The sequence below is a fragment of the Cynocephalus volans genome, chromosome 3 (genome assembly GCF_027409185.1).
Source record: "Cynocephalus volans isolate mCynVol1 chromosome 3, mCynVol1.pri, whole genome shotgun sequence".
NCBI classification, from domain to species: Eukaryota; Metazoa; Chordata; class Mammalia; order Dermoptera; family Cynocephalidae; genus Cynocephalus; species Cynocephalus volans.
This window is the reverse complement of record NC_084462.1, coordinates 71,417,590-71,437,655: the sequence shown is the minus strand read 5'-3', so window position 1 is coordinate 71,437,655 and position 20,066 is coordinate 71,417,590. Positions and strand designations below refer to the sequence as shown.

Here is a 20,066-nt window from a genome sequence, read left to right as displayed (position 1 = left end):
AGGGTCCAGTGGGCACAAGCCAGGAGAGGTTTGTCTTGCCTATATACTGTAAGTGTTCGGTCAATGCAGGCTCTTTCCTTCCCTACTATCTCACCCTCTAGGCAATGCAACTCGCTCTCCAGAAAGATGATAGTTACTTTCTTCCTGACTGTGCCCAGAGTCCTGTGTTCCCTTGCCCCAGGGCATTGCCCCCTTGACACCTATGGCAGCTCTTAGAGGCATCTGGGAAGGATTGTGAGGCTCCCCAGGGCCCCAGAACCACCCTGCAGTTGGCCGGCTCTGTGAAGTCAGTGCAGACTTGAGCTTGGCTGGCTGGGCGCGCGGACGCTGGCTGGACCAAGGGCCTGGCAGCATCAGGCCTGGCAGCTCGGTGATGGAGTGAGTTTTTCCACTTCTCTCCCAGGCTGCGGCAGACATGGCCTCAGCCAGCGGCAGCAGCATTGGAGTCTTGGCTCCTGGCACTGGGGCAGCTCAGATTCTGATTTGGATGTGTCTGGCCACAGAATTTGTCTGATGTCCAGGAGATGAGAGAATGTGCTAATTTCCTCTGTGCCCAGCCCTGTCTCCTTCCCTCTTTTCCTGATCAGCTCCATTCAGTTCCCCTTCCCTTCCTTGTGGGCCCCTCAGACTCAGGCCCAGGGGCCGGGAGCAGCCTGTAGCCTGGGAAGTTGGGAGCAGCTGGCATCGGGCAGGCCCTGCCAAGGAAGGACAGATGCAAATCCAGTGGCCTCCACATGAAAAGAAGCTGTTTAGAATGAACCTCTCCTTTGTGGGCCTGGAGTGTGGGACCAGCTGGTAAGGAGGCACAAGGGGGTGGGGGTGGGGAGCGGGGGAGGAGCTGCTGAGGGCCCTTACTTGCCCCCCTCCCTCTCCCCCCCACAGAGGCCCCTGGGGGGACTTTGTAATTGGTTTCTGGCTGGCACCCTTCTTCCAATTAATTAACGCAGCAGTGGGAGCTCTCAAGTTTGCTCAGGCTGTCCTGCTTCCAGAAGACATACAGGGGTTACTGCAATGAATCCCTTCAACGCTCCCGTGGTGGGGAGGGTCCCCTCTGTCTGCAGATGAATAAACAGAGTCTGAGTGGAGAGATGACCACACCCAAGTCACAGAGCGAATGTGGGTCAGAGGCGGATGCACACCCAGATCCAACCTGAGCCAGAACCTTTTCAATCCGATCACATGGCGGCCCACATCCCATGCAGATTAATCATCGTCATCACGATAATAACAGTTATTAAGCAGGCACTGGGCACGTGTGGCCACATTTACTCTGTACAACTGTGAGGTAGATTGAGGCTTAGTGAGAGAAGGTGAATTGCTCAAAGTCACAGATTTAGTGGGTGGGGAGCAGGGATTTGTGCATGGGCTGTCTGAGCCCAGAGAACACATTTATCTAATTTCCTGGCCTTTCGTACTGGTGCATGATCCTAAGGCAGTGGGCTGCTGTCTGTTGTGTCTGTGGCCCTGTTATAGAAGATGTGCTTGACACATGCTGGTTTGCTTTGAGGGTGACACCCGTGGATGTGTCCTGCTTAGATTCACCTGTGGCCTTTGCTGGAGCTGGGATCCACATAAATAATTTGGGGAAGGGTTCTAGGGGAGGAGGGCATCCTACACGGGGTGTCTGACATCAAATACGGCTGCTTAGGCAGGGCAGTTGGCCCCAAGCAGAACAAGGTGTTTCAGAGGCAGGACCACCTTTTCCGTTTCCATGGAGGTAGCTTTGTGTGGGGGATGCAGGTCTCTGGTACTGGCCTACAGCCCTTACCAGAAGTAAGGGCTTCTCTTGAGATGGCCCCCCAGTCATCAGAGGTTGTCAATGGCTAAGAATGCTGGCTTTGAAGTCAGACAGATGGCTCTCTATCATTTACTTGCTGTGTGTTCTTGGGCAAGTTGCCTAACCTCTCTGAAGATCTGTTTCCCCATTCATTAATTGGGTTTGATAATAGTAGCATTTAAAAGGATTTTTATTAAAACTAAGTGAGCCGATCCATGTGAAGCATGGCAGTTAGTGTTAGCTGTTAATATCAGGAAGACAGAAAATTAATGCATGTCCTAGAGGTTATCAAATGAGCAGTACAGGGGCCTGACCTAGTCGGGGGGGTCAGGAAGTGACTTTTAAGTTGAGTCATGAAGAATGAGTAGAGGTAGCAGATGAGAGGAGGGGAGCTAAGAGTGGGTAAATGACAGAGGGAACAGGATGGGCCAATGTCTGGAGTCAAAAACAACTCACCGCAGTTACTTCCCGCATGCCAGGCATTGGTGAGAGCAGCACGCATGTGTTAGCTCATTTAATCCTCAAAGTGACATCATGGCATAGGTTACTGTTCTTATTCCCACTTTACAGATGAGAAAACAGGCACAGGAGGTCAAGTAACCTGCAAAGGTGGCCCAGTAAGGCAGAATGGAGGCTGGTCCAGACCCGGGCCCCCTGGCTCTGGCATACTTTCCTTCCTCCTCCCTGCTGGTTGACAATGGGGAGGGTGGCTTGACCCTGGGCCACTTCTTAAACCAACCCAAGCAAGGGGCTGTGGAAGTGCCAAGTTCAGTTGCCCAGCCCTCCACCTTACAGAGCCTCCCTGGGCTGTATAAGGAGGGCAAGGGCTGTCCTGGCTCTCAGACAGCAGGGAGAGGACATTAATTTTTCCAAAAAGAAACTTTGCTCTAGCAGGAAAATTTCCACCTTATATTTTTAGTGGGCCAAATTATGACCATTTTTGTTCTTTGTTTCTTATTATCTAGATTAGGCCTTGGTCTTTAAAAGTAAAACTATGGGGGGAGGGCGGAATATATTTATTGCATGTTAAAAGTCCACTACGTGTCTGCAGTTTGGTTTTTGTCCTGCCCAAGCTCAGAGAAGGTGGATGTTTTACATGATGTTCGTGCCATAGACTTAAATTTACTGGTCCCTGCGTGAGACAAATGTTAATATCCTGGAGGTTCTGGCTGTCCAGAGAGTGGGATGTGAGGAGGTGCGCTCTGGGTGTGTACTCATGCTAATTTGTAGGAAGCCCCCATCATTGATGCTGAACTCCAGAGCCATCTGAGGTCATCTGGTCCAGTCCTCTGCCTCTGTGGCACTCCACACTTGCTAGGAATATGAGAATGACTCCTAATCTTAATTTAGACTAGTTTAATAAATACTAATTAATTAGCAGGCAGTTCCCAGGTGCTAGGTTCCTGCTTTCAAGGGGATCAACAGACAACAACAACAACAATAGAAGCCGCTAACCCTTCCAGAGTGCTTAGTTTTTAAGTGTTTTGTACATATCAATTCATTTAATCTTCATGACACCCTATGAGGTCTATGCTATTATTATTTCCCTTTCTGTAGTTGCAGAAACAGAGGCCCAGAGAAGGAAGGGAGGTAACTTACTAAGGCCACATAGCCTGTCAAGGGCTCAGCCTGCCTCCCAGGCCTTCTGTCTTGCCACTGTCAGGCTGGTGGGAATGAACCTGAAACATGTGATCAGAGCAGAGGACCTGGGGGCAGAAGACCTAGGCCTTGCTCTTGCTCTGCTCCTTACTGTGTGACCTTGGGCTAGTCCCTTAACATCTCTGAGCCTCTGTTTTCTCATCTGTGAAAATGAAGTTAGTAGTTGACCTAGGGAGCTGTAATATGTAAGTAATATGGAAAGATATAAGTAAGGTGCTTTTTAGGTATCATGGAAGGAGATAGCTTATGGTAATGTCTAATTTGCATCCCACCTCCCCAGCAGTATTTCAAGACCTTCAGATTTAGGCAGTTCATCCAATAGCTAGCCCTCTTCTCCCCTGTGGTAGTCCTGACTTCAGAGTTGATTCATACTGTGTGGGTGGAAGAGAAAAGTACATCTCTTCCAAACAGCCTCTATCTGTTTTTACTCTGTCAGGCTAGTTTGGTGCAGATGAAAAGTTGCTTTTCTCTTTTCCCGTTCTGTCTATTTTGGCTGTTTTAATATGCTTGGGACAAATAATCTGGCTCCAAAAATTTGGTGTCCTGCTTTCATTTGAACAGTGAGCCAAATAAAGCATCTAAACCTTGATCTGTATCATCCTGGCTCCTTGCAAGCCAGACCTCCTTGTGGAAGGCAGGGGAAGATGGGTCCCAGAGCACAGTCCTGCTTGGGTCTCTGGGCAGAGAGACCAGGACCCCACTCTTAAATGACCTTGATCTTTGCTCTGGATATATCCTGATTCCCCTGAGCTCAGTCCTGCTTTTCCTAGCTTGAGGCATTTATAGGAAACCATTTTAACACCTTGAGTTTGATTTTAGAGCTAACAGCTTTTATGATCTGGAATCTGGTGGAATTTCCAGGATATGGAACAGTTGATGGAAAGAAAGATGTTGGCGGAAGGCGACAAAGGGATTTAGTTCCTGAGTTTTTTGTTTAACTCATGAAGAAAATGCTGGTTATGCTTGCCCTGTGGACCTCCAGGTGAAAGATCAGTTTGCGGGAATGCACGGGGAAATTTGGGATTCTAAGAAATTTGGAATTCTGGGAAAGGGGATTTCTGCGTAAACTGAAGGATAGGTTAAGTTTTTATTATCACAAATCTGTCGTTTAAAGACTCTGAGTCTGCCTTCCTGCCTTAGTCATTATAATATCTGGGAACAAACTCAAGTTGTTATGGATTGAGGCTACTCCAGGGCCTGAATTGTCTTGTTAAACTGGCCTTTTTGGGGTTCAGATCCACATTCGTTTCTCAATCCTCGGAGCTCCTGTACACCAGCTGGCAGGTGAAGGCCTAAGATGCTAAGTCATTCGCTGATTGTTTTATGAACGTGCTCCTTGGCTTCCTAACTTAATTGTGAACTTGCTGGGACCAGGGATTATGTCTCATTCCTTTTAGCACCTTTCACAGCACTCATCAAAGGGGTATGCATGTTAGTAAGTGTGTGTTATAGACCTTTGGGGTACCTGTACATATTACAAGATTTGGCAGGATTTGGAGCAAGACTGAAATAGTCCATGGATGTTGATGCTTGGGTTTAATCTGTATTTATAGATCCATGGACTGCTAGAGCCAGAAGAGACTCTAAAGATGTGTAGTGGACTCCACCATTTTGCAGAAGAGAAAACTGAGCCCCAGAAGTTTTGCCCAAGGAACACAGGGAAGATGTGGCTCATTGGGGACTGGGGCTCCCCTAAGTTAATGGCAGGCTCAGGTTAGGTGGGTTTCAACTGAGTGCATTTTTCTAAGCTTCTAGTAGTTTCCCGATGTTAGCAGGCCAAAGACTGACTCAAAGGTGGAAGATGGGGGAAAGTTCCAGAAAGGAGACTTTGAGAACTTATCCTAGATGAAAGAGGGCACCTGAATGGAGAGGCTTGCCTCCCCCAAGTGACCAGCTGGGAGTGCCCTGCTCTGAGGCCTGTCATGGCGGTGGCAGAGGCAAGAGGAGTGACTTCTGAGATTTTTCTGCTCAGCCACCAGGCTGTGATTACCGAGGTCTGGCAGCCACCTGTCCTACATGCCATGTTGCCACCCTGGCCTCCACAGTGGCCGGTGACCCCCGGCTCTCCCTCCTGGAAGCCAGGCCCCTGGCACCCTGAGCTGCCTGTGATCTTTCTCTCCTTTGTTTCTCTCAAACCATGAGAAGGGCCGCTGGGTTGGAAGCCTGGGTTGCTAGGAGCTTTCCTCTGGCCAGACCTTATCACTGGCTTGAGAAGTCTCCTGGCCAAGTTTTCCCTGGAACTCTGGCTTGGAGGGAAGGAGGAAGGGGGTGTGGGCAGAGGGAAGGGGAGCTGGTGCTCAGGAGCCACAAACAAAGCTGCCCCTTCTGTGGCCAGGGCCAGGGAGAACCATGGTGGTGGGGGGGGCAGGGAGCCTCAAGCCTTGGGCGCCTTGGCTTTAGAAAAGCAGCAGGATGGCGAAGCTCTCCTGGGCATGCCTGCATGTAGAGCACTGCACATCCGTTATCCTGTGTCCCCCCACAACTGCTGCTATGCCCACTTTTTCTTCTTCTTCTGAGCCTCAGTGAGGACGGTGCTTGCCCTGTTCACACAGCAGTGAAGGGAGAGCTGGGATCTGCCCCCGATGCATCTGATTGCACAGCCTTATGTATGCGCAGAAGCCCCTCAGCCCCCTGGCCTGGAGTGGATAGCTGATGGTGCTGTGTGGTTGCTTCTGTCAGAGTGCCCTCCCACATCACCATGCCTAGAACCCACTGCAGAATTCAGTTCCTTTGGACCTTGAAATAGAAATCACCCCTGGCAGGAGTAATACCTTAAGCAGTTGTCATTGACTGGGCCCATCCTGCTGAAAGCAAGACCCTAAAGTAAGGAGACTCAGGAGAGATTATTGAGGGAGAAAGTGAGGCAGGAGGGGAGAGCTGGTTACCATGAGTGAGCCAGTTTTGCCAGGGACATGGGGGTGGTGCGGAGAGGATGGCTAACCTCATTTTGTGTACCTCTCCACCCTGCTGTCTTGCTTTCCTGAACACTGACCACCTTCCCCACCCCTCGCTCCTGTGCCAATGAAATGAGGCCCTAGATTCATTCAACAAACATTTGCTGAGCACTTGTGTGTCAGGCCCTAGGTGGGACTGAGGATGCGTTCGCTCTCCTTGGGGGTATCCCACTGCAGTGGGGGACATACATAGGCCAGGAAGTGTCAAGAAAGACCCATGACTGCAGGGAGGTTGGGCAAGGGAGGCTGGTGGGCAGGGAAGGTTTCTGGAGGAAGAGCTCTTAGCTCTGTCTTCCAGGATGAATAGGCAGAGGCAGAGGCAGGAGAGGCATTCCAGGTAGAGGAGCAGTGTGAACAAAGGCGTGGCAGGGGAAGCACATTTGGCTGACTCCAGGAGAGACAAGCGTGGGGTGCTGCTGGGCTGAGAAGGGCAGGCAGTGAGTGGCTGACACAAGGCTGGAGAGGCAGGCAGGAGCCACAGGGAGCTTTGGCTGCCCAACCCGAGAGCTTGAGTTTTGTCCCTGATGGTGCTGGGGAGCCTTAGAGGGCTTTTCTGAAAAGGAGTGATGTGATCCTGTTTGCACTTGAAGTGGTCTGCACCTACCCATGTTTCCTCGGAGGAGAGAGGTGAATGGACATTCACAAAGCCTATGTGCGGTGAGGTGGGGGAGGGGTTTCTGAGCCCCAGCCCAGATTTCCTGCAGGTATGTCCCAGTGCCTGGGGGCTGAGTGCTGCACATGCCCCAGCCCCCCAAGGAGATAGCCCTGGCTGGGACCACTCCATGATACCTCCCTTTCCCATCTGCTGGGGCTGCCAGAATTGTTGGATGGGGGTGGGATGGGGTAGGGGTTGTGGGGGTTGAGAAGATAGGAGGTGCAGAGGGCTAGAGTCTCCTTCTAGAAAGACTTGGTTATAGCATGGCAACAAGAGCACTGGCCTGGGGTTTTGGAAGCTCCTGGCTAAACCCCAGCCCTGACACTCCCTGGCTGTGATCTTGGGTTGTTTCCTTCCCCTCTGGCTAGGACTCAGTCTCCGCAATCATCTTAGGAGACCTGGTTGGAAGTTGGGTGCAGGGGTGAGCTTATGGATGTGAGTTTCTGCCCTGTTACTGCCAATCCGGGGCCCTGTCTGACCCCCTGCCTTGCCCAGCAACCCTAGACCTTGCAGCCTATGTCTCCTGAGCTGTGACATCCACCACCCACATGTTCTCCAGACTGCCAAGGGTGTGAAGAGTTCACAAGACTTGGAGGTAGAGGACCAGAGTTTGAGTCCTGCCACCAGCTTGCCCTGTGACTTTGAGGAAGTCACTCAGGCTGTCAAGACCTTTTGTGCTTATTCCTCAACAATTGGTATAAATACCAGCCCTTGGCACACATCAGGGAATTTTCTGAGTCAGCGTCCTCTACATCTCTTGGACATACCCCACCTGTGCTTATTCCACCTCCAGAGGGAGAGTCCTTCTCTGATGAAATCCTGTCCAGTTTTCAGTTGGTTGCCTGGGGTTCGGGTGTAGAATTCATTGAGATAGGGCAAAAGAGATCCTTCTGGAGTGATGGTGGTTACATGAATGTGGATCATGTGTGAAAATTTATCAGGCTGAACACTTAAGATTTGTACATTATACGTGTATTGTGTATATTTTACAACTCAATTAAAAAAAAAATGAAAAAAGATCTTTCCCAGCTTTCTCTTTCAAGCTCCACCTCTATCCGTTCATTCAGACATTCATTCACCCTACAGATATTTGTGCTCCAGGCAGCCTATGCATACAGAGGGGAAGGAGATGCACGTCTGTGTACTGTTGTGGGAGCTCAGAAGTACTGAACCTTCAGTGGCTCCCATTGCCCGTGGTGGTGATTCTCAACCCTAGCTGCAAATCCCCTAGTGAGGTTTAAACCTCTGTCTCTAGAACTGGCTTCATGGGCGTGTCACCTGTGCAACGCTTGGTTTAATGTTCTGTTGTCTTGAAATTCTTTATAATTTTTGAAAAGGGGGCCTGCAAATTATATTGTTGGTCCTCCCTGACCCCCTTTCTCCAGAACAATAGAACCAGAATCTCTGGGAGGTAGGGCCCTGGCGTTAGTATTTCTTAAAATCTGAGCTTCCCTTCTGCAGTGGTAAGGTCCAGATGCGGGTCTAATCTGCAATCACTTGCTAAAACAGAAGCTGGTTCTCTGATGCTTATAACTGAACTGGAACAATAAGACCTCCTGCATAAGAGTATCATAAGCACAGTTCTTGGGCTGCGGTGGCAGAGAGCTATTAGGGAGCTCAGGGAGGAGGGCAGGTAATTGTGGGATGGGATGGTCAAGGAAGGCTTCATTGAGGAGGTGGCACATGAACCATCCTGAGAAGAGTGAGAGCAGAGAAGGAGAGAGGAGAAAAGGCAAAGGGAGAAAAGCATTTAGGAAAGGGAAGGACTCATTTAGGGGAAAGGGCTGTCCAGAGTATGACTTGAGCAGAGAGAGATGTAGTTGGGAAGTTGGAGTGGGGCTAGACTGAGAAGCACAGGAAATGACAGTCTCAGAAGTCAGATCCTGTCACCAGTGGGGAGCTGTTGAATGTTCCAGATCCAAGAATAATGTATGTTTGAATGAATAAACAAGAGGAGTGTTTGGGGGAGTCTTAAGGAGGGCTGGCCTTCGAAGTTGCTGAGGTTCCCAGGCAGAACTCTGGTCTGCCTGTTCTTGGAGGCTCTGCACCCTCTTCCCCATAGGCGGTGCCTGTCTGTGCAAGAACTTGGCCTCCCTGCAGTGTGGTCTTGGGGCAGCAGTGATTGAAGCATTCCTGAGAACAGCAGACACGGAGTGGATCATTTCCTCCCATTTCCAGGAAGAACAAGTAGTAGGTGGGTAGGTAGGTGGGGGTGCTTCTGGTAAAGACTGAACTCTGCTCTCCAGCTCTCACCAAGTTCCCCAGCCCAGGTGAGCAGCCCTGGAAGGAGATGGCTGTCCCTGCCATCTCACACCTGCATGGCCTGGTGGACACTATAATGCCTAGTGAGGGGGAAGGGGAGGTCCTGCCTGGGACAGAGGAGCCCCAATTTCTGAGTAACCAGCAGCAGATCAAAAGCAGATCTGTTTGTTTCTGTTTCCTGAAATATTTATGCAGGAAGAGGAGAGAGGGGCTCTGTTTATTGAACTCATTCTCTAGGGAAGAAGCCACAAAGAACGGGCTGCTTCCCATTTCTGAGAGTCAGTGAGAGAGATGGGATTTCTCTGGGTTTGAAGCCAGACAGAGCCCACATGCTTGTAGGAGAAAGGGGGATTGGGATTTCTGGAGAGGACAGAAAGCCCTCTCAACCTCCTTCCTCCAGTCCCAGGAAAGCCTTTTAGCACACATGTTCCTGGTGACTTCAAATGATAACAACTGAGATCTCAGCCTAGTTTCTATTCTGGGCTCTGCCTCTAACATGCTGTGTGACCTTGGGCAAGTTGCTTAACCTCTCTGGGTCTTTATTTCTGACTCAGAAAAGAGGAAGGTATTAATTCAGTTCTGTTTGCCCCTTGATAGTGTTTGGAGAGTCAGATGAGCCATACAGTGAGTTTGCTCTGAGGCAGTGGGGTGGTTGTAGGAAGCATTGTACCATGCAGCTATGCAGCATTCAAAGCCAATGAACTGGCTGAGTGGCTAGTCCAGTTGGCAGCCTCAGCTGGGACTCGTGGGGTCAGGCCAGAGGGAGTGATTGACCCAGGCCCTCCTTTGCCTCAGAAGTTGTGTCAAAAGGGCCCCTTCCCTTCTTCCTCCTGCAGCTGAGCCCTGCTGTCCCACGTCCCTGAGAATGCTGGTGGGATTTCCTCCCAGGAAGGGGCACGCCAGTGTTTGGTTTACATCCCCCCAGGACTTGCAGACACTGAGGAGCAAGGCAGCACTTCCCCCTGACAATGGGCCGAGCTTATCTTCTGACGTGGAAGCCTGTGGCTCCATGCTCTGAGCCATGTGGCAGGCTGCAGGTTATCTGTGATCCTCACTTGGGGGATCAGGACCCCTGCTCTCAGTCCAGCCCCTCAGGCAGGGCTTCTGCTAGGGCTGGGGCTCTGTTCTTAGCTCCACGACTGGTTTGCTGTTCCTGTTTCCTGTGGTGGACCTTGTAAATGGTAAAGTTAATAACAGTTATTATCATTAGAACAATCCAAATCTTAATACAAACTGCCATCCATTAAGCACTTGCTCCATGCCAGGCACTGCACTGGTTGAGAGGACACACAGAAGGGACCAATTTCCCCAGCCTTTAAGGAAGTTGAATTCTGGCTGAGAGGCAGACAGGCAAGCAAACATGGATGAAGTGATTGGACCTGCGCTGAATGTGAGTCCTAAAGCCCGTGGAGCTCTGGGGAGACTGGCCACAGCTTCTGAGATCGGGCGGCCTTTGAGTTTGACTGTGGAGGCTAAGTTGGAGCTGAGCAGGGGTTGGAGGAGCAGCATGAGGGAAGGCAAGGGCAGTGATGCTCCTGGGGTGCTCCAGAGCCCTGGGGGTGCCCCGGGAAGTTTGAGTGTGGAGGATCAGGGACCGGGAAGGGGTACAGGATTTGGGGGTGGCTAGAGGGGAGGTAAGAGGGAGGCCAGGGCTCGTTGTGCCTGAATGCCTTACGCTAAAGACAATGGGCATCTGTAAAGAGGCTTTAGTAGGAAAGAGATGTGATCAAGTCCTTAGAGTCCAGGACAATAAATTTTTGTTAAGCATGCACTGTGCTGGTGGGGTGGCATTCTAGGTGATGGGGCACATCAACATCCCTAAACAGAACAGAAGTAGTCCCTGCCCTTGGGGACAGGCCTGGAAGTGAGGAGGCAGGACAGAACACAAATACATAAATATGATGACGTCAGGTGATGGTAAAGGATATTAAGGAAAATACAGCGGGGCCAGGGGTCAGAGTGATAGGGCAGTTTTGATAAGGGAAAGTTGGGGCAGAAGTGGAATGAAGGGAGGGGTGGAGTCACATGGAACCTGGGGAAGATCTTTCTGGCTGAGAGAGCAGCAAGCTCACAGGCTCAGGGGGAGGAGTCGCTTGCCATTTAAGGCACAGCATGAGGCCCATCTTGGGGAGTGTGAGGGGAGAGGGTCAGAAAGGAGGGAAGAAAAGCCAGGTCCTGCCTTCAGCAAGGCTGGCACATGCTAGCTGTTCACCAGTGTTTGTCAATTGACTGTTTGAGAATGACTGCTCTGGGAGGACGAATGTGGGGGGATGAGGCTGGAGGCCCAGAGCCCAACAGCTATGTTGAGCTGATGGGGGTCTGAGCCAGGGCAGAGGCGTTGGGCATGGGGAAGATGGCTCTCCAGGCCTTGGTGACAAGCCAGGGCATTCCCAGACTCCTTGGAGAAGAACTGGATCCACACATCTATGGGATGGACGGCTGGGTATTACCTGACCTGGGGCCTGTGGAGCGAATCCAGAGCCTCATGTCCTACCTGCCCTCTGGAGGATGCTTCAAATCAGGCCATGCCCTCTTGTAGGGCCAGCAGGGCTTGGCGGAAGTCCTCAGGGGCCACCTCCCCTGCCAGCCTCACCTCACGTCCAACCTCATTAGTATTTTGAGCAGAAGCATATTTATTTTTTTCCTGCAGGGAATTGGTGCCCTGCTCATTTCAAATTGAGTAAAACCAAAGAGCAATTAAGAGGCACAGCTTTCTTGGGTCAAGGAGAAATGACGGAAAGAAGCAGCTTTGCTGCTTGCTTGGCCGCTGGGCACATCTTTTTCGGGCTGGCTTGGTTTTGGGGTGGTAAGGAGGGGAGATGCTGTAGGATTTAAATCCATTGGTAACAAGATACTAATGATTAAGACAGAACCCCTAATGCTTACTGAGTGCATATTGTTTACATGCATCTCATATCATCCTTTCAATAGATTGTGAAGCACAGGGAGAAGGCTTCTACTGTTATGTACATCTTGTGGATGAGGAAACTGAGGCTCAGAGGGGTTAAGTAACATGCCCAAAGTCACACAACTAGTAAACTGAGATGGAAGCAGGCTCCAGGGTTCTATGGCATCCCTGAGCACTCCAGAGCCCCTGCCCTTAACTGCCTGGCTATTTTGCCTCTCAAAAGCATTGCGTTTAGCAAATCGCTTCTCCCTAATTTCTATTTCCCTCTCATTTAAAAAAATTTTTAAAAAGACCAAACAAACAAAACCCTCCTTTGCTATGGAACTTAAAGGCTTCACCAGATTACTGTGGTGAACAAGGGCAGAGAGCAAGACCAGGCAGAAGTCCAGGCTGTGGCTCCCAGCCCCTGTCCCTCTCCCCTGTCCCTCTCCCTGTCCCTCTTCAAGACCCATTGCTTGAAGGCAGCTGACCAGTGAGGGGGCTGTTGGGGTGGTCCAGGAGAAGGCCTGAGCTGGCCAGGTGGAAGCAGCAATGGCTGGAGAGGAGGGCAGGAGCAGGATGATATTCTGGAAGGTGATGAGTCAGTGGAGGTGGGGACGGGGTAGAAGAAGTGAGTGCAGGACTGTGGCTCCCAGCCACGCAGGAGAGGGCCATGGGGAACCCAGCAGGAGGAGGTGGCACTGGTCAGTCGACCTTTGTTCCAGATCCACACCCCTTCCCCCAACCAGATTTTCTAACTTATTCCACAGACTTGGCTCTGTTTCAGAAAATTAGATCCCAGAAGCTCAGTGCCTCAGGCTCTGCAGGCAGCTCCAGGGAAGAGGGATGCAGCTGGGCTGGGTTCAGGGTGTCCTGGCTCCCAGCTGGCTGAGCTGGGTTCCTGGGCCAAGCAATGTTGGTTTTAGGGTTTTAGCACTGTTAAGCCCCCCTAGGACTGTGGGGAGGAGAGCAAGGAGGAAATTGGAAATTTGCCCTCTCTGCTCCTCTATCATGCACAGTGATTTTTGCTAATAGCAACCTCCTAAAAAAAAAAAAAATTTATCCAAGGACAGCATTCCGATTTTCTCTGAGAGTAATCCTGCTTTCCAAAAAGACCTTGACCTTAGAGAAGCCATGAGTTTAGTGCCCTAGAGAGGTGAATCTCTGGTGAGCAGAGGCTGCCTGTTCCAAATTCCGTCCCTGTCCTGGAGCCCACCCAGCTCTGCCTGGGGGCCCCTCTGCAGAAGTCTTCATTCCCCAACTCCTTACTCCTGACTTTGAACTCTATAGCAAAGTTCACCTCTCTTCAACCCTTTCCCTCTCTCTGCTGTGCTCTTTGCTGGGCACAAGGGGCTAATCAGCTAAACTGTGTTTAGAAAGCTGGGGGTGGCAGGTTGTGCAGGAGCCGCCCAAAGAAAGTTTCTTTTCCAGCCAGACCTTCCGGAGGCCTGGAAGAGTGACTCTGCTTGAGGGGAGCTGGTGAGGATGGAGCCGGGGCCGCCAACCATGCGGTGAGCTGTCCCTGTGGCTGTCTGGATTGGGGGAGTGGGGATCTGCTGGCCTGTACTCCTGGAGCTCTTTGTCCCCCACCTTTGGTTCCCCACTGCCCAGGCCATTCAGCCGGACATTCAAGGCCTTCCGTCTCTCGCCACCATTTACCTCCTTGGCTCCTGCCCAGACCAGACACTGGTCAGCTTGTTGCCCCCAATCTCAACCTGTGCTTTTCTGCTCCACTTCTACTTGAAAGGTTCTGATCCCTGCTTTTAAGGCCCAGTTGAGATGCCATCTCTTCCATGGAGCCTTCTGTGATCTCTCCTTGCTCGAAGTTCTGTCCTTCTCACGTCACTGCTGTGATGATGGTTATATCTGAACATGCCTTGTCTCCCCATGCCCTGCATGGGAGGAAACGTGCAGTGCCACAGAACCCATCGCGTGCTCCTCTATGTCTGGCTGTGTAGATGTTCAATTAGAGATTTTTGAATGATGTATTTATATTTTTTGCATGAATATAAGAATGTATTCTGTGCATGCAGCATAGCTTCAGCCATGTGAGATACATTTATCGGCTAATTCACAGAAGGGGCAGAATAAAGCCTCCCAGCCCCGTCCCCAGGAGGGCCTGAGACAGCTATAGGGAGCTTAGTCTTCCTTTCTCCCATCCCCCCAAGCTGCTCAGACAGAGGCCAGGCTGCCCTGGAAGATTCTAAAGGGGGGGAAGTGCTCCCCAGTGCTTCTCAGACCTCCCACCCAAGAGAGGTAGTGCCCTGGTAACCCTGTGACAGCAGTGTGCCCTCCCTTGGGAGGCTGCCATATGTTTTCCGGATGTCCGGGTCTCGTTATGCTCTGACTCAAAAATGCATCTTCTCTAATTGTGCTTGAGGCTCTGTGGGCCTGGAGTCTCCATGGCAATGGAGGATGCTTCCTAATGAACTGAATCCTTGGAGATTGGCTAGGGGGTCCCCTGCCTGACCCTTCATGTGGACTGTTGCTGCTGCTTGGTGGAGGCCCTCTCCACAGGGAACCTCGGACTGGGGAGAAGGGATGGAGGCAGCCTCTGTGTGTAGCCCACCATTTGTCCCAGCACTACAGGGGTAAAGTATACTCACAAGTGATCCCACAGCCTCATTGCTGGCCGAGGATATCCTCAACAAACAAACCTAAAAACCACACACACACCACCAAATTCCAATACCTTAAGTGCCGCTTGATTTGCAAATCTTTCTAAAACATGGAAGTTGCACTCCTCCATGGAGGCCTGGCTCCAGTGTCCTCTCCTCCAGAAAGCCTTCCTGGTATGGCTGTCTCTCTCCCAGCCCCATTCGGTCCCTATGCTTGGTTTGTGCCCCAAGGATGTTTTTCATTATAGTCTGCACAAGAGTGAACTTCACTGAATACACACCATGCTCTCTTCCCAAATGGTGCCAACTCCTGCAACCTGGGCAACCCCACTGCCTTTCTCTCTCGAGCCCCAGATCTGGACCCCTGGGGACTCAGTCAGCAGGAGAAAGGGGTCTTTGCTAGCAGCCTCTCTCTGACCTTCGCTCTACCAGTGGGCCCAGTCCTGGGACCTTCAGAGGCCCTCTTGCCTCCTGTGACTGGGGGTGATGGCCAGGGGACAAAACTTTGCCTTTTTCACCTGAGGAAGAAGGGATGCCCTAAAACCAGGGCTTTGAGGAAGGAGTGGGGAAGAAAAGGAGGCCTGAGGAGATAAAAACAGTAAGCTGAGACAGCCCTGGCCCAGCCCTCAGCCTCCTTGTTGCTGGGCCACCAGATCCCTGGCCCTTCAGCCTAGTCACCCATAGGAAGACCATGTAGTGTGGGAGGAGGGTGGGAAGGGAGCGATGCAAACCCAGCAATTTCTCCACGACCACTATACCTCGCTGTCAGCTGTGCTGATTCTCAGTTTCTAGAAATGACCCGGAGAGGGAGGAATGAGTTGGGAGGAGGCCGCCTGTCTGACTTTTAATTGAAGGGGACAGGATACCTCCCAGCTGGCTTTCAAGGCAGTGGCACTCCTGTGGCATGTGTCTCCGTTGAGGGGGATGGGATGGTGTGCAGGCGTGTAGGTGAGTGGTCAACAGCAGAAGAAGAGATCAGAAAATCCATCCAGAAAGCCGTTTTCTACTTGCTCCTCCACAAACACTCTCCTAGTGCAGCAAACACTTTGTGAGCACCGTTGGGAGGGCCAAGCCTGTGCCAGGCCCTGGGAGTGAACGAGACACTGCCCTGGCCTCTGGGACTGGCGGGTGAGGTGGGGGACTGAGAGGTCACTTAGCCAGTATCCCCTGAGCATTGCCTGTGTGCCTTTTGGTAAGCACCGAGGATAGCATGGGGAATGTGGCAGAGGTCCCGGCCTGCAGGCAGCTCAGAGCAGCTGCTGCAGTGCTGTGTGGGAGCGTCAGGACAAGGAGGCATGCGGGCTGCAGGGAGTGGGCTGACACTGTCTAGGGGACGCGGAAGGCTTGCCCAAGGTAGTGATTGAAGCAGAGACCCAAGGAGGAGGAGGATTTGGCCCTGTGAACTGTTGGGAGGAGTAACTAAGGTGGAGAGAACAGCTGCGTTTGTGAAGGCCCAGAGAAGAGAAACCAGGGCTTTGAGGGACAGGACGAAGTAGATCCCTGATGGAGCTTAGTTGTGCCATGGTAGGGCCCAGGCCAGCGAGCCACTGTCTTAGTCCATTTTGTTCTCCTATAACAAAATACCCAAGACTGGGTAATTTGTAAACAGAAATTTGTGTCTCACAGTTCTGGAGGCTGGAAAATTCAAGATCAAGGCACCGGCAGGTGCATCCTCACATGGGCAGTAAGGGAAAGAGACCAAGTGCTGCAGAAAGCTCTTTTACGGGGCCTTAGTCCCTTCATGGGGGAGGAGCCCTTCTGGCCTAACTACCTCTTGAAGGCCCCACCTCTTAATATTATCACATTGGCAGCACCTGAATTTTGGAGGGGACACATTCAAACCATAGCAGCCATCATAATCCAATGTGTAAGGGCCATGGACTTGACCCTGAAGGTGGGAGTGGGGGGAGCTGTTTACTGGCTTTATGCAGGGGAGTGACATCAGATTTATATTTTTACAAGACCACCTGGCACATATTTTTTTATGATTAAAATATTAAAATATCCTGTTTTCTTTTATGGTTACTCTTGGTGCTGTAGAAGTGAAAGGCAGGGAGGATATTGCTGTGATTGAGATATCTGGACCTGCACAAATTAAGGGCTGACCCCAGAAACACACACACACACACACACACACACATACAGCTTACCTAGATGCTTTAATTCACCTTGATATAAAAATTTCAGGCCAGTAAGAGAGACATGAGCAAAAAGGGTTCTCACTGTGTCTTTAGCCACCTCTTCCTATCACGTACCATGTTAAACAGGATCCAGCTGTAACCTCCATGGTTCCTAGGGCCCTGATCAGCCTGGCTGGTGGGAACCCCATGGCTTTGCCTGCTGTAGGGTTTCTCCTCCTTTTATGCCCCGCTCTGGGTAGGGATGGTAGAGGTGAGGTGTAACCACCAGTTTCGTAGGTTTCTACCTCCATGAAGGAGATTCCAGTGAGACAGGCAACACTCACCTCCTTCCTCTCTGGGAACACCAAGAGGCAATTCTTTCTGTTTTCTAATAGGAACATTTCCTGGAAGCAAGCCTACTTCCTGGGCAAAGAGGGACTGCTTGTACAAATCTTGCAAGCACAAGTTTGTTTCTGTTTTTTGGGACATGTATAATTTTATTTTCTGGGAAGGGAGACACAGCTTTGCAATCTCTTGCTTAGAAAGAGCTGCCACAGTGGATTAATAGCATGTTTCCCCTGAGCAGGAAGATGTCAAAGAGCCCCCTACTCAAGAAAGGGTTTGTCAACGTTTTGTTAGGAGGTTAGAGACATCAGTAGCCTGGGGTTAGGGAGTACAACAGAGAGAGGTGGAAGTGGGGAAGCTGGCCAGAATTAGGATGTAGAACTGTCTTCTGTATTTTGTGCACAACTGAAGTCCCAGGGCTAACACAGTGTCTGGCTTGTAGTAGGTGCTTACTAAATTAGTTGCCAATGGCTGAGTGGCTGTCTGAATAAATGAGTGAATTGAGTGAATGAATGGGAGGATATGCACAGATAAATGAAAGTTGGCATGTAACCTCCAAATAATCATAGTCTAGTAAAAAAAAAAAGCCATGCTTGTCGGTAATCTGATGCATAATGACAGAAGAGCCTTCATGGGCAACAAACTGCAGTAACAGTGCAAGGTCATTAGCAGATGTCTGGGAGTCTGTGTGTTTCAGGACAGAGTTAGGCTGACATGGTGTTATGAACTGAATTGTTTCTGCCCAAGTTCTTATGTTGAAACCCTAACTCCCAGTGTGTTTGGAGATAGGGTCTTTAAGGATGTAATTAAGGTTAAATGAGGTCTTAAAGGTGGAGCCCTAACCCAATAGGACTGGAGTCCTTATAAGAAGAGAAAGAGACACCGGACAGCTCTCTCTCCATGAGTGCTCAAAAGAAGGGCCATGTGAGGACGCAGCAGGAAGGTGCCTGTCTGTAAGCCAGGAAGAGAGACCTCACCTGAAACCAACCCTGCTGGACTTTGATCTTGGACCTCCAGCCTCCACAACTGTGAGAAAATAAATATCTGTTGTTTAAGCCACCTGGTCTGTGGATTGTGTCATGGCAGCACGAGTTGATTGATACACATGGGGATGCTGGATCCTAGTTGGGGGTCCGGGTTGATGGTACATGGGGCAGGGGTGCTGTGTTGTAGAATGCAGATGAGCACTGGTCTCCTGCAGGGCTCATGCTGGAACATGTGCACCCAGGAGACTCTGTATTAAGAGCCCAAGCTGTAAAGTCAGACTGCAGGAGTCCAGAGCCTGGCCCTTTCCATCTTCTAGCTGGGAGGCCCTGGACATATTTAAAACCCCTGCTTTCATCATCTGTAAATGGGATAGTAATACTAGTTACCCCATGGACATGCTGTGTGCAGTAAATGTATTTTATGTACATAAAGCACCTAGCACAGGGCCTGGCACATGGTCAGTACTGGCACAAACTGCCCTCTTCATCCGTATTATGGGTGTTTGTCAGTATTGTCATTCTGACTGCCCCTTCCAGGACTCCAGCATTGCCCAGAATGTTTTGGGACCTCCTTGCAAGTGGCTTCTAAGGTCAGGAAATTGGTTTGGCTCTTCATGGCCAGCTCCCGACCCCAAACCATCTTCCCCACTAGGAACAGACCAAGCTTGTACCTGAGTAATTTTAGATTATGGCTGAAGAGAAGAACCCTATTGATGAAGGGCAAACATAGACCAGCACTGAGGATATCCCTAAGAATGCCTTGGCAGTCCTAAGCAGGATTTCACACCAGGAGTTTAAAACCTTTCTTTTAAAAAAAATTTTATTTACTTTAAAAAAAATGTTATTTAAAAAAAAGAAAAAGGTGATTTGATGTCCACATTGTGGCTAGAGTATGTGATGTCCTGCCCAGGGGACTACTGTGGAAAGGCTGGGGTCTTCTCTATGTATATGCTGTGACAAAACAACCATCTCATTTCTGTGTAAATTCAGCTCAAGTTCCTCATCCTAGCACTCTAACATTCAGAAATCACGCTTTCTGAGAACCTATGGAATAGTGGGATTATGGGTGCTTTTGTTTTATCTGGTTATTCTTTTCCGTTTGCCTTTTTATATTGTGTATCTATTACTTTGATAAATAGGAAAAAATTAAGCAAACTTTTAAGACATTTTTAAAAAGAAAAACTCCAAACTCTTAGCTGCCCAGCACTGTCTTCGGTCCTGTGGCAGCTTGGGTCCAAAGTTGTATAAGCCATTATCAGAGACACATAAAGTAAAGTGGTATCACCGTTTTGGAGAGCAATTTGGCAACATGCATCCCAAGCCATAAAAATGTCCATATCCTGTGACCTAGTAATCCTACTTCTGGGAATCTGTCCAAAGGAAGTAATCCAAAGGCAGGGAAAGGCTATATGCATCAAGATGCTCATCACAGCATTATTTATAACAACCAAAAATTGGAAGCAAAAGAAAGGCCTAACAGTATGAGACTGCCTAAGGAAATTAGTCAGCATCTATTCTGCAGCCGTTAAAAATTATAATACCAAAATGATAAGACAATGTGGAAAAATGTTCATGCTAAATGAAGAAGAGGATACAAAGTTTTATGCCACCATGATTATGTCTGTGTAGAAGTTCTTTGGAAAGTGTGGGGAGAACTGACAGGATCTGGAGGCGAACTGGGCAGAGTCACAGATGGCTCTCAGGTTTGTGGGGTGAGCACCTGGATGGATGAAAGTCCCCATTTTCTGGGAGTCGCAGTCATGGAGGAGAAGCACACTGGGGTGGGAGATCAGTAGTTCAGTT

General features: G+C 50.2%; 1 protein-coding gene across 1 annotated transcript in view; it reads left to right on the top strand.

Annotated features, from left to right (window-relative positions):
- The first annotated feature begins 586 nt into the window (after window positions 1-586).
- Window positions 587-20,066, top strand: part of CORO2B (coronin 2B) — a 126,737-nt gene continuing 107,257 nt past the window's right edge. Inside the window, exon 1 of the mRNA XM_063090375.1 lies at window positions 587-795. The gene's annotated coding sequence lies outside the window, so the exon portion shown is untranslated. The remainder of the gene's footprint in view (window positions 796-20,066) is intronic.